Here is a 13,131-nt window from a genome sequence, read left to right on the forward strand (position 1 = left end):
GTTCTGTGTGCTACTGTGTCAGTTGAGCAGTGGGGGGAGGTGCCCTAGCGGGACGTGTGGTGCCAAGTAGATATATTATAAACACCATGGGACCACGCAGCCATCATACCGCTCAGGAAGGAGACGCTTTCTGTCTCCTAGAGTTGAATGTACTTTGGTGTGAAAAGTGCAAATCAATCCCAGAACAACAGCAAAGGACACTGTGAACATGCTGGAGGAAACAAGTACAAAAGTATCTATATCCACAGTAAAATGAGTACTATATTGACAGAACCTGAAAGGCCGCTCAGCAAGGAAGAAGCAACTCCTCCAAACATCCATAAAAAAGACAGACTACGGTTTGCAACTGCACATGGGGACAAAGATCGTACTTTTTGGAGAAATGTCCTCTGGTCTGATGAAACAAAAACCGAACTGTTTGGCCATAATGACCATCGTTATGTTTGGAGGATAAAAGGCGAGGCTTGCAAGCCGATGAGCATCATCCCAACCGTGAAGCATGGGGGTGGCAGCATCATGTTGTGGGGGTTATTTGCTGCAGGAGAGACTGGTGCATGTCACAAAATAGATGGCATCATGAGGTAGGAAAATTATGTGGGTATCTTGAAGCAACATCTCAAGACATCAGTCAGGACTTTATGGGATGGGTCTTCCAAATGGACAATGACCCCAAGCATGATTCCAAAGTTGTGGAAAAATGGCAAGGAGGCCTACAAACCTGACTCAGTTACACCAGCTCTGTGAGGAGGAACGGGCCAAAATTCACCCAATTTATTGTGGGAAGCTTGTGGAAGGCTACCCGAAAAGTTTGACCCAAGTTAACAAATTTAGAGGCAATGCTACCAAGTACTAATTGAGTGTATGCAAACTTCTCACCCACTGGGAATGTGATGAAATAAATCAAAGCTGAAATAAATAATTCTCTCACTATTATTCTGACATTTCACATTCTTAAAATAAAGTGTGGATCCTAACTGACCTAAGACTGGGAATTTCTACTAGGATTAAATGTCAGGAATTGTGAAAAAAAGAGTTTAAATGTATTTGGCTAATGTGTATGTAAGCTTCTGACTTCAACTGTATACCCTCAACCGAACCATCAAACAGGCAAAACGTCAATAAAGGACTAAGACTGAATCCTAGTACACTGGCTCTGATGATCGTCGATAGTGGCAGGGCTTGCAAACTATTACGGACTCACCTGGACACAAGGAACATCTTTCTGAGAATGCTGTTTATTGACTACAGCTCAGCGTTCAACACCATAGTGCCCTGAAAGCTCATCACTAAGCTAAGGTCCCTGGAACTAAACACCTCAATCTGCATCTGGATCCTGGACTTCCTGATGGGCTACCCCCAGGTGGTAAGGGTAGGCAACATTACATCTGCCATGCTGATCCTAAACACTGTTGCCCCTCAGGGGTGCGTGCTTAGTCCCCTCTTGTACTCCCTGCTCACCCACAACCTCTTGACCAAACACAACTCCATTCACATCGTCGCGACTGTAGTGGAGGGGGTCGAGAGTTTCAAGTTCCTTGGTGTCCACATCACCAACAAACTATCATGGTCCAAACACACCAAAACAGTAATGAAGTGGGCATGACAACACCTTTTCCTCCTCAGGAGACTGAAAAGATTTGGCATGGGTCCCCAGATCCTCAAAAATATCTACAGCTGTACTATCGAGAGCATTCTGACCGGTTGCATCACCGCCTGGTACGGCAACTGCACGGCATCAGACCGTAAGGCGCTACAGAGTGTAGTGCATACAGTCCATTTCATCTATGGGGCCAAGCTTCCTTCCATCCAGGACCTATATATTAGGCGGTGTCAGAGGAAGGCCCAAACAATTGTCAAAGCTTCCAGTCACCCAAGTCATATACTGTTCTCTCTTACTACCGCATGGCAAGCAGTACCGGAGCGCCATGCCTAGGTCCAAAAGGCTACTTTACAGCTTCTTCTATTAATCAAATGGCCACCCGGACTATTTATGTTGACCCCCCCTCCTTTGTTTTTACACTGCTGCTACTCACTGTTTATTATCTATGCATAGTCACGTTTCCCCTAACTACATGTACAAATTGCATTGACTAGCCTGTACCGCTGCACATTGACAATAAGCATTGTGTCACTTTCTTTTCTTAGCTCTATTTCTTGAATGGCATTGTTGGTTAAGGGTTTGTAAGTTAACAGCTCACGCGAAGGTGTGAGTTGCGTGAGTGCCCTTAATTAAGGAGTTTAGCATCTCGCGGTTCTCATGGTCCTCCCTAACTAAACTCACAACTCAACTACAGTGGGGAATTTGATGCTCTCGTTTTTCTCTTTTTCTGTTCTATTCCATGCTGTACTCTTTCTATTCTATTCAATTCTATTCAAGCACTGGATTATGAAGGAGTTTTTTTTTATGAGGCTGGTACTATGTGGTTGTCTCAGTAGGTATTGCAAGTTGCTTTGGACAAGCGTATTTGCTTATTGGACAACATGTAAAAGATATCCCTCCCACGAGCCAAACTGTACTTTGGATGTGTTCTGTCATAACGTCTGTTAAATAATGACCTTGCAGATCCAGCAGCCATACAAATCCATGTGTTGATACAGTTGAAGCAGTCTGAGTGAAGCTAGCATATTTGTCTGGACTCCATTCTGCAACCACTGTGGCATGCAGTCACTGTCACAATGACAGCCAAGACAAATATGTATTCATCTCTGATTGAAATGTAAAGCCCCTTCACATCTAAAACTCACTCACAATTCTGTCATTCAGAGAGGATATCTTCAAATCAGAGTATAGTAATAACATTATAATAATAACTTTAGAAAGCAAATTTCATCATTTCATCATCTGCTAATGTGTCAACAACAGTTCTTGCAACATTGAGATGCATATTAAATATATCCCTACAACAGGATTCAAGATTTTAGAACTGTCATGTTTTCAGCAGCATTTGATTCTAGAGTAAACAAACTGGGTGGTTCGAGCCCTGAATGCTGGCTGGCTGACAGCCGTGGTACATCAGACCATATACCACGGGCATTGTGTTGATTTATTTCTCAATTTATTTTTACTACTGTAATTACATTGGTAACCAGCTTATGATATGACACCTCGGGTGTTTGTGGTAAATGGCCAATATACCATGGCTGTTTCTAGGCACTCCTACCACCATACCCCGTTCAAAGGCACTTTAATATTTTGTCTTTCCCATTCACCCTCTGAACAGCACACATACACAATCCATCTCTCAATTGTCTAAAGGCTTAACAATCCTTCTTTAATCTGTCTCCTCCCCTTCATCTACACTGATTGAAGTGGATTTAACAGGTGACATCAATAAAGGATCATAGCTTTCACCTGGACATACCTGGTCAGTCTATGTCATGGAAAGAGCCTGATGTTCCTAATGTTTTGTACACTCAGTGTTTAAGCCACATACATGAACATGATAAAAAGCAAGCTAAGCTGTTAATTAACAGCCTGACTGCATTTTGCCCAAACCAGCAACTTGCCCAAGCCTCCCCATTTCTCTTTCACTCAGATTCAGATAGCTGATGTTCTGAAAGAGCTGCAAAATCTGGACCTCTACAAATCAGCCGGGCTAGACTATCTAGCAAGTTGCTGTTAAACAGCCACCACTAACATTGAGTGGCTGCTGCCAACACACTGACTCAACTCCAGCCACTTTAATAATGGGAATTGATGGGAAATGATGTAAAATATATCACTAGCCACTTTAAACAATGCTACCTAATATAATGTTTACATACCCTACATTATTCATCTCATATGTATACGTATATACTGTACTCTATATCATCTACTGCATCTTTATGTAATACATGTATTACTAGCCACTTTAACTATGCCACTTTGTTTACATACTCATCTCATATGTATATACTGTACTCGATACCATCTACTGTATCTTGCCTATGCCGCTCTGTACCATCACTCATTCATATATCTTTATGTACATATTCTTTATCCCCCTACACTTGTGTGTATAAGACAGTAGTTTTTGAATTGTTAGTTAGATTACTTGTTGGTTATTACTGCATTGTCGGAACTAGAAGCACAAGCATTTCGCTACACTCGCATTAACATCTGCCAACCATGTGTATGTGACAAATAAAATTAGATTTTATTTTATTTGATCTGAACCCTCTTTTTAAAAAACAATCTGCTGTAATTATTGCAAACCCAATTACTAGCCTGTTCAACCTTTCTTTCGTATCGTCTGAAATACCGAAAGATTGGAAAGCTGCCATGGTCATCCCCCTCTTCAAAGGGGGAGACACTCTAGACCCAAACTGCTACAGACCTATATCTATCCTACCCTGCCTTTCTAAGGTCTTCGAAAGCCAAGTTAACAAACAGATCACCGACCATTTCGAATCCCACCGTACCTTCTCCGCTATGCAATCTGGTTTCCGAGCTGGTCATGGGTGCACCTCAGCCACACTCAAGGTCCTAAACGATATCATAACCGCTATCGATATGAGACAATACTGTGCAGCTGTATTCATCGACCTGGCCAAGGCTTTCGACTCTGTCAATCACCACATTCTTATCGGCAGAATCAATAGCCTTGGTTTCTCAAATGACTGCCTCGCCTGGTTCACCAACAACTGCTCAGATAGAGTTCAGTGTGTCAAATCGGAGGGCCTGTTGTCCGGACCTCTGGCAGTCTCTATGGGGGTGCCACAGGGTTCAATTCCCGGGCCGACTCTCTTCTCTGTATACATCAATGATGTCGCTCTTGCTGCTGGTGATTCTCTGATCCACCTCTATGCAGACGACACCATTCTGTATACCTCTGGTCCTTCTTTGGACACTGTGTTAACTAACCTCCAGATGAGCTTCAATGCCCTACAACTCTCCTCCCGTGGCCTCCAACTGCTCATAAATGCAAGTAAAACTAAATGCATGCTCTTCAACCAATCGCTGCCCACACCTGCCCGCCGGTCCAGCATCACTACTCTGGACGGTGCTGACTTAGAAAATGTGGACAACTACAAATACCTAGGTGTCTGGTTAAACTCTCCTTCCAGACTCACATTAAGCATCTCCAATCCAAAATTAAATCTAGAATTGGCTTCCTACTTCGCATCAAAGCATCCTTCACTCATGCTGCCAAACATACCCTCGTAAAACTGACTATCCTACCGATCCATGACTTCGGCGATGTCATTTACAAAATAGCCTCCAACACTCTACTCAGCAAATTAGATGCAGTCTATCACAGTGCCATCCGTTTAGTCACCAAAGCCCCATATACTACCCTCCACTGCGACCTGTATGCTCTCGTTGGCTGGCCCTCGCTTCATATTCGCCACCAAACCCACTGGCTCCAGGTCATCTATAAGTCTTTGCTAGGTAAAGCCCTGCCTTATCTCAGCTCACTGGTCACCATACAGTGCCTTGCGAAAGTATTCGGCCCCCTTGAACTTTGTGAACTTTTGCCACATTTCAGGCTTCAAACATAAAGATATAAAACTGTATTTTTTTGTGAAGAATCAACAACAAGTGGGACACAATCATGAAGTGGAACGACATTTATTGGATATTTCAAACTTTTTTAACAAATCAAAAACTGAACAATTGGGCGTGCAAAATTATTCAGCCCCCTTAAGTTAATACTTTGTAGCGCCACCTTTTGCTGCGATTACAGCTGTAAGTCGCGTGGGGTATGTCTCTATCAGTTTTGCACATCGAGAGACTGAAATTTTTTCCCATTCCTCCTTGCAAAACAGCTCGAGCTCAGTGAGGTTGGATGGAGAGCATTTGTGAACAGCAGTTTTCAGTTCTTTCCACAGATTCTCGATTGGATTCAGGTCTGGACTTTGACTTGGCCATTCTAACACCTGGATATGTTTATTTTTGAACCATTCCATTGTAGATTTTGCTTTATGTTTTGGATCATTGTCTTGTTGGAAGACAAATCTCTGTCTCAGTCTCAGGTCTTTTGCAGACTCCATCAGGTTTTCTTCCAGAATGGTCCTCTATTTGGCTCCATCCATCTTCCCATCAATTTTAACCATCTTCCCTGTCCCTGCTGAAGAAAAGCAGGCCCAAACCATGATGCTGCCACCACCATGTTTAACAGTGGGGATGGTGTGTTCAGGGTGATGGGCTGTGTTGCTTTTACGCCAAACATAACGTTTTGCATTGTTGCCAAAAAGTTCAATTTTGGTTTCATCTGACCAGAGCACCTTCTTCCACATGTTTGGTGTGTCTCCCAGGTGGCTTGTGGCAAACTTTAAACAACACTTTTTATGGATATCTTTAAGAAATGGCTTTCTTCTTGCCACTCTTCCATAAAGGCCAGATTTGTGCAATATACGACTGATTGTTGTCCTATGGACAGAGTCTCCCACCTCAGCTGTAGATCTCTGCAGTTCATCCAGATTGATCATGGGCCTCTTGGCTGCATCTCTGATCAGTCTTCTCCTTGTATGAGCTGAAAGTTTAGAGGGACGGCCAGGTCTTGGTAGATTTGCAGTGGTCTGATAGTCCTGCCATTTCAATATTATCGCTTGCACAGTGCTCCTTGGGATGTTTAAAGCTTGGGAAATATTTTTGTATCCAAATCCGGCTTTAAACTTCTTCACAACAGTATCTCGGACCTGCCTGGTGTGTTCCTTGTTCTTCATGATGCTCTCTGCGCTTTTAACGGACCTCTGAGACTATCACAGTGCAGGTGCATTTATACGGAGACTTGATTACACACAGGTGGATTGTATTTATCATCATTAGTCATTTAGGTCAACATTGGATCATTCAGAGATCCTCACTGAACTTCTGCACTGAAAGTAAAGGGGCTCAGTTTTTGATTTGTTAAAAAAGTTTGAAATATCCAATATATGTCGTTCCACTTCATGATTGTGTCCCACTTGTTGTTGATTCTTCACAAAAAAATACAGTTTTATATCTTTATGTTTGAAGCCTGAAATGTGGCAAAAGGTTGCAAAGTTCAAGGGGGCCGAATACTTTCGCAAGGCACTGTAGCAGCACCCACCCGTAGCACGCACTCCAGCAGGTATATTTCAATGGTTACCCGTAAAGCCAATTCCTCCTTTGGCTGCCTTTGCTTCCAGGTCTCTGCTGCCAATGACTGGAACGAGCTGCAAAAATCACTGAAGCTGGAGACTCATATCTGCCTCACTAACTTTAAGCACCAACTGTCAGAGCAGCTCACAGATCACTGCACCTGTACATATCCCATCTGTAAATAGCACATCCAACTACCTCATCCCAATACTGTTATTTATTTGATTTATTTTGTTCCTTTGCACCCCAGTATCTCTACTTGCACATTCATCTTCTGCATACCTATCACTCCAGTGTTTAATTGCCATATTGTAATTATTCCACCAATATGGCGTATTTATTGCCTTGCCTCCCTTATCCTACCTCCTTTGCACACACTGTATATAGATGTTTTCTACTGTATTATTGACTGTATGTTTGTTTATTCCATGTGTAACTCTGCGATGTTGCTTGTGACACACTACTTTGCTTTATCTTGGCCAGGTCGCAGTTGTAAATGAGAACTTGTTCTCAACTAGCCTACCTGGTTAAATAAAGGTGAAATGTAAAAAAATTCATGGTATCCATTGGTCCAGATAAAACACACAGTGACAGCACATGTAATGAAATGCATGTTTGAATGATTGATAAATATCACTTTAAGGGTCCACCTAATTAATAAAAGATTTGCACCCGTCTCTCCCCCTGGCCCGTCTGGCTGACATAGAGAGTCTGATATTCCAGTGGGAATGCTTCAACTTGGCTACAGTGTCTGTCCAGGGTAGCAACGCTAACCATGCGGCATCATGTTGGGGCTGGGCTGGGGGAAGGAGAGAGGGGAGGGAGGGAGGGAAGAGAGGAGATGGTGGGTGAAAGGTGGTGGGGGGGGGGGGGAGACAGAGGCAAGGAAGGAGGGGGTCCTTGTCTGTCATATGAGCTAACGACTGTCCACTGGCATCTGCCCAGTGTGTACACAGGCAGCTCATTACAGGGCCGCTCCGCTGTCACCCACAGGACATGGGGAGGGAGGTAGTCGAGGGAGACGAGGCAGGGGGGGAGAGGTGGACGGATGAATAGACAGACGTGAAGAAAGAGAGCAATAAAAGAAGAGAGATGGATGCTGTTATGTTTCTGATTATTATTGCTATAACTGGTAATGACATTGACGTTGAAGGTGTTGTTATTGTTGCACATAATTAGCGTTTTGCAACGTAGGCACCTTTAGCTTTTCAAGCCAGACATTTTGTATTATGAAGCTGGAGAGAGGTGGCTCGAAAATAGATGGAAAGAGTTAGAGAGAGGGAGGGGTAGATGAAGAGCAGGATAAAGGTGGGAGTAAAGAACGAACCCGAGAAAACAGATGGAGAATAGAAAATAGGAACAAGTGGATAGAGAGGTGATGGAGAATTAGGGTTGGCATTTCGAGAAGCAGAAACATGGAGAAAAGGAGAAGAGAGAAGGGATGAGGGAAGACAGGCATAGAAAGGTAGGTGTGGAGAGAGATGGATTAGAATAAAACGACAAGGGAGAGGTAATGTAAGGACGACTGATGATGGATGAGAAAAACAACGTTTTTAAACGGCTGAAAATTACCCAGAGATAGTTAAACTTTTTAAAAGCAACCAACCAATCTCCTTCTCTGGTCCCTCTCTGGCAATGTCCCAATATATTTCTCAGGCAGAAAATACACAGTCCTACTTATGAGCAACAAATGACCCACTTGGCAAAAACAGGTTGAATAAACGTTGTTTCCAAGTCAATTCAACCAAAAAAATGTAATACGAGGTTGAATCAATGCAAAAAAAATGGAATTTATAAAAAGTAATCAAAGTAAGGTATCTTCATCTTTTTTTCCACCAAACTTGTAACCTAAATCCAATGACATGGTAACATTTTCTGTTCATTTCATGTTGAATTCATGTTAGTTGACAACATAACCAAATCAAAACTATCAAAATTGGGATTGAGCCTCTGTCTCCCTCCCTTTGATCCCTGTCTCCCCTCTCCTCTCTATGTCTGAGTTAGCTGTCCCCCCTCTCTCTCAACCTCTTCCCCTCTCACCTATCATTCTCTGGTCCTTTCTCCCTCTCTCCTCACTAGTCCTGCCTCTCTCCCTCTCTAAGGTCCTGTCTTTCTCCCTCTCTTGTACTCCCTGTCTCTCTCCACTCTAAGATCCTGTCTCATTCTCTGGTCAGGCGCTTTAAGACATTAATTATTCAGGCCAGACTGATAGAGGCTGTGGCTTAGTGGCTTTTAAGCTATTGGAGGAAACGGTGCAACGTTAAAACAGCTCCCCATGACAAATGTAACAGTAATGGCATTACACACCACATTGCACCCAGTCCGACACTTTATTATTCCCCTTTCTCCCAGACTAATGAACAACGGCCGACAAATAGCCCAGATGAATTAGTAAAAGGTGTACGGATGCATTTATAACAATGAGGGATGTGTACAATGTCCCGTTCATGTATAATCTGATTGATTCACAGGATGGAGTGTACTAATGAAGCAGGTTTATTAGGGTGGACAAAGAGATGGACTGGAGTGGACTATGAGGGACTATCAATTATATCCTCCCTGTTTGTCCCTGTCCGGGGGTGTCCTCGGATGGGGCCACACTGTCTCCTGACCCCTCCTGTCTCAGCCTCCAGTATTTATGCTGTAGTAGTTTATGTGTCGGGGGGCTAGGGTCAGTTTGTTATATCTGGTGTACTTCTCCTGTCCTATTCGGTGTCCTGTGTGAATTTAAGTGTGCTCTCTCTAATTCTCTCTTTCTCTCTTTCTTTCTCTCTCTCGGAGGACCTGAGCCCTAGGACCATGCCTCAGGACTACCTCACATGATGACTCCTTGCTGTCCCCAGTCCACCTGGCAGTGCTGCTGCTCCAGTTTCAACTGTTCTGCCTTATTATTATTGGACCATGCTGGTCATTTATGAAGATTTGAACATCTTGGCCATGTTCTGTTATAATCTCCACTCGGCACAGCCAGAAGAGGACTGGCCACCCCACATAGCCTGGTTCCTCTCTAGGTTTCTTCCTAGATTTTGGCCTTTCTAGGGAGTTTCTCCTAGCCACCGTGCTTCTACACCTGCATTGCTTGCTGTTTGGGGTTTTAGGCTGGGTTTCTGTACAGCACTTTGAGATATCAGCTGATGTACCTAGGGCTATATAAATACATTTGATTTGATTTGATCTACTGACTGCCTGGAAAAGAGATGGACAGATTTACAGCCGGGATTGTCCACCATAGTTGCTGGAACTGGGCCGTAAAGGACTATGTGAAAAGAAAACACCAGAGCCGGCACAGTAGGGTTTGGGTTAGCACAATAGTGTGAAAAGATGTATAGAGACAAACAGAAATATGGTCAAAGCTATGGTCCAGGGCAAGGAAAAATGTAGATTAAAGATGAAGGATGTCTGCAACACTGGTGAGCTCCTGTGATGATTCATTCATATTGGCACAACAACAAACAGACAAAATAATAGTGCATGCCGAGTGCTGTAGAAATGATTTATTTTCTCATCGTTGATCTCTGTCTAGCACCCAGGCCAGTGGGATGTGTGTTCTGGGTTATTCATTGGTTAAATGTGAAGTAGTTGGCCGAGCTGTGGCCCCAATGGAGAGGGAGTATACAGTACAGAGTAAGGAAATATCTTATCACAAGTTATTATAGGCGTGATGGATATATCTCAAGTTAGTATTCAGCCCACAAACTAGACAGTATAATCTTCCCTATATATACTCCAATACTGTTCCTCATAAAAATACATACTGTATAGTAACCTATTAGTGTAAGAGGCTCTGCTATGTGAGGAGGACTGTGCCTGACTAAAACAGATCCTCCCCTGGATCTGCTGGCTGCTGCAGCTCTCGGAGAGATAGTGAGTCATACACTCTTAGGAAAAAAAGTGCTATCTGGCACCAAAAAGGGTTCTTTGGCTGTCCCTATAGGAGAACCCTTTGAATAACTATTTTTGTAGAACCCCTTTTGTAGAACCCTTTTTGTTCCATGTAGAACCCCTTTGAGTTCCATAAAGCGGAGTTTCACACGGAGGGTTCTACATGGAGCTCAAAAGAGTTCTACCTGGAACAAAAAATAGTTATCCTATTGGGACAGACAAATGACCCTTTTGTAACCCTTTTTTCTAAAGGCTGGTTTATACTTTGTCTATCGACATGTCTGCAGGCAATTAGAATGCGACAAGTGTCACTGGTCAAAACAACATTTTATTTATACTCCAGTGGAATGTCTATAGACCGTCACTGTGACAGTCGGTTTCCTTGCTGCAGACAGATGAAAAAAGTTCAACTTTGACCCTGTCGATGCGTCCATTGTCATGGTTACTTGACTGAGACGGCAATGAGACAATGCACAAGTTCTACAATTCTCTGGTAGAATGCCCTGCTTTTATTTAGTCACACACAACCGTAAGCTATTTTCTGTAATTAACTCGCCAGTTACTTGTAAATAATGATCTTGTTGTGAGTTTAAATTCCTGTAACAATGAATAAAAATGAGCTGAAGTTAAGGCATTCTCAGATATGATATGGTCATTATTTGAACTGGCTAGCCAGCTAGCTAGCTAACATGCTAGAAACAAAGTAAAAATAGCTTAGAAAGTTGCTTTTAGTTGCTAGTTTGCTAGATTGACATAGACTATAAATGGGTCATTTTGCAAATACGGCTTTTTCCCAGGGTTAGAATTTTAAGCTAAAATGTTGATTTAGATTGTTTTACTTCACATCCATTAAGTAGAAACTAAAATAACCTTAAGATTTTTTTTCAGCTTTCAAAAAGTTATTTCATTTATTTTCTTAAGCATTTCATGTCTGGATTCACTGTTTTGCACTGTTTTTGTCCTGTCTGACTGACACCAGTACTTTTAACATTCTTCTGTGTATTACACTTACAGAAGTCTTTATAATTACAAAACATTTAATACACCTGTTTAAAAAAAGAGTCAAATAAATGGAAACTATATACATATTAGTTGTGCATAAGCCATTTCATACTTCTCTTTATACAAAATACTTTTTTTATTGTGTCATTACCACCATGACAAGCAAATTGCATGAAAATAACCTTTTTTCTAAAGTTTGTGTACTTGGTTACCATGGATATAAATAGTGACAGTGTCATGGAGGGGAATTCCATTTTTGATGCCAGGAAATGTTTGAAAAATAAAGGTAAATATTGTACATCATTATCAAATAGGCTATAATTCCATCAAATTCTGTTTTAAATATACATTGTATGCTAGCTGTTCAACTGCAGTTAAATCAAATCAAATTAAATTGTATTTGTCACATGCGCCGAATACAACAGGTTACACCTTACAGTGAAATGCTTACTTACAAGCCCCTACCCAACAATGCAGTTTTAAGAAAATACCCCCCCAAAATTATGAGATAAGAATAACAGATAATTAAAGAGCAGCAGTAAATAACAATAGCGGGGACATATACCGGTGTTGAAGTAATTGAGTTAATATGTACATGTAGGTAGAGTTATTCAAGTGACTATGCATAGATAATAAAAGAGAGTAGCAGTAGCGTAGATGGGGGGGGGGGGGTCAATTCAATAGTCTGGGTAGCCATTTGATTAGCTGTTCAGGAGTCATATGGCTTGGACCTAGACTTGGCATTCCGGTAGCAGAGAGAACAGTTTATGACTAGGGTGGTTGGAGTCTTAGGATATTCCTCTGATGCTGCCTGGTATAGAGGTCCTGGATGGCAGGAAGCTTGGCTCCGGCCCATCAGGAAGTCCAGGATACAGTTGCAAAGGGAGGAGTTTAGTCCCAGGGTCTTTAGCTCAGTGATGAGCTTTGAGGGCACTATGATGTTGAACGCTGAGCTGTAGTCAATGAATAGCATTCTGACATAGGTGTTCCTTTTGTCGAGGTGTGAAAGGGCAGTGTGGCGTGCAATAGAGATTGCATCATCTGTGGACCTGTTGGGCGGTACGCAAATTGGAGTGGGTCTAGAGTTTCTAGGATAATGTTGTTGATGTGAGCCATGACCAACCTTTCAAAGCACTTCATGGCTACCGACGTGAGTGCTATGGGGCGGTAGTCATTTAGGCAGGTTACCTTAGTGTTCT

Source organism: Oncorhynchus kisutch, linkage group LG1, assembly GCF_002021735.2.
Source record: "Oncorhynchus kisutch isolate 150728-3 linkage group LG1, Okis_V2, whole genome shotgun sequence".
In the NCBI taxonomy this organism is placed as follows: Eukaryota; Metazoa; Chordata; class Actinopteri; order Salmoniformes; family Salmonidae; genus Oncorhynchus; species Oncorhynchus kisutch.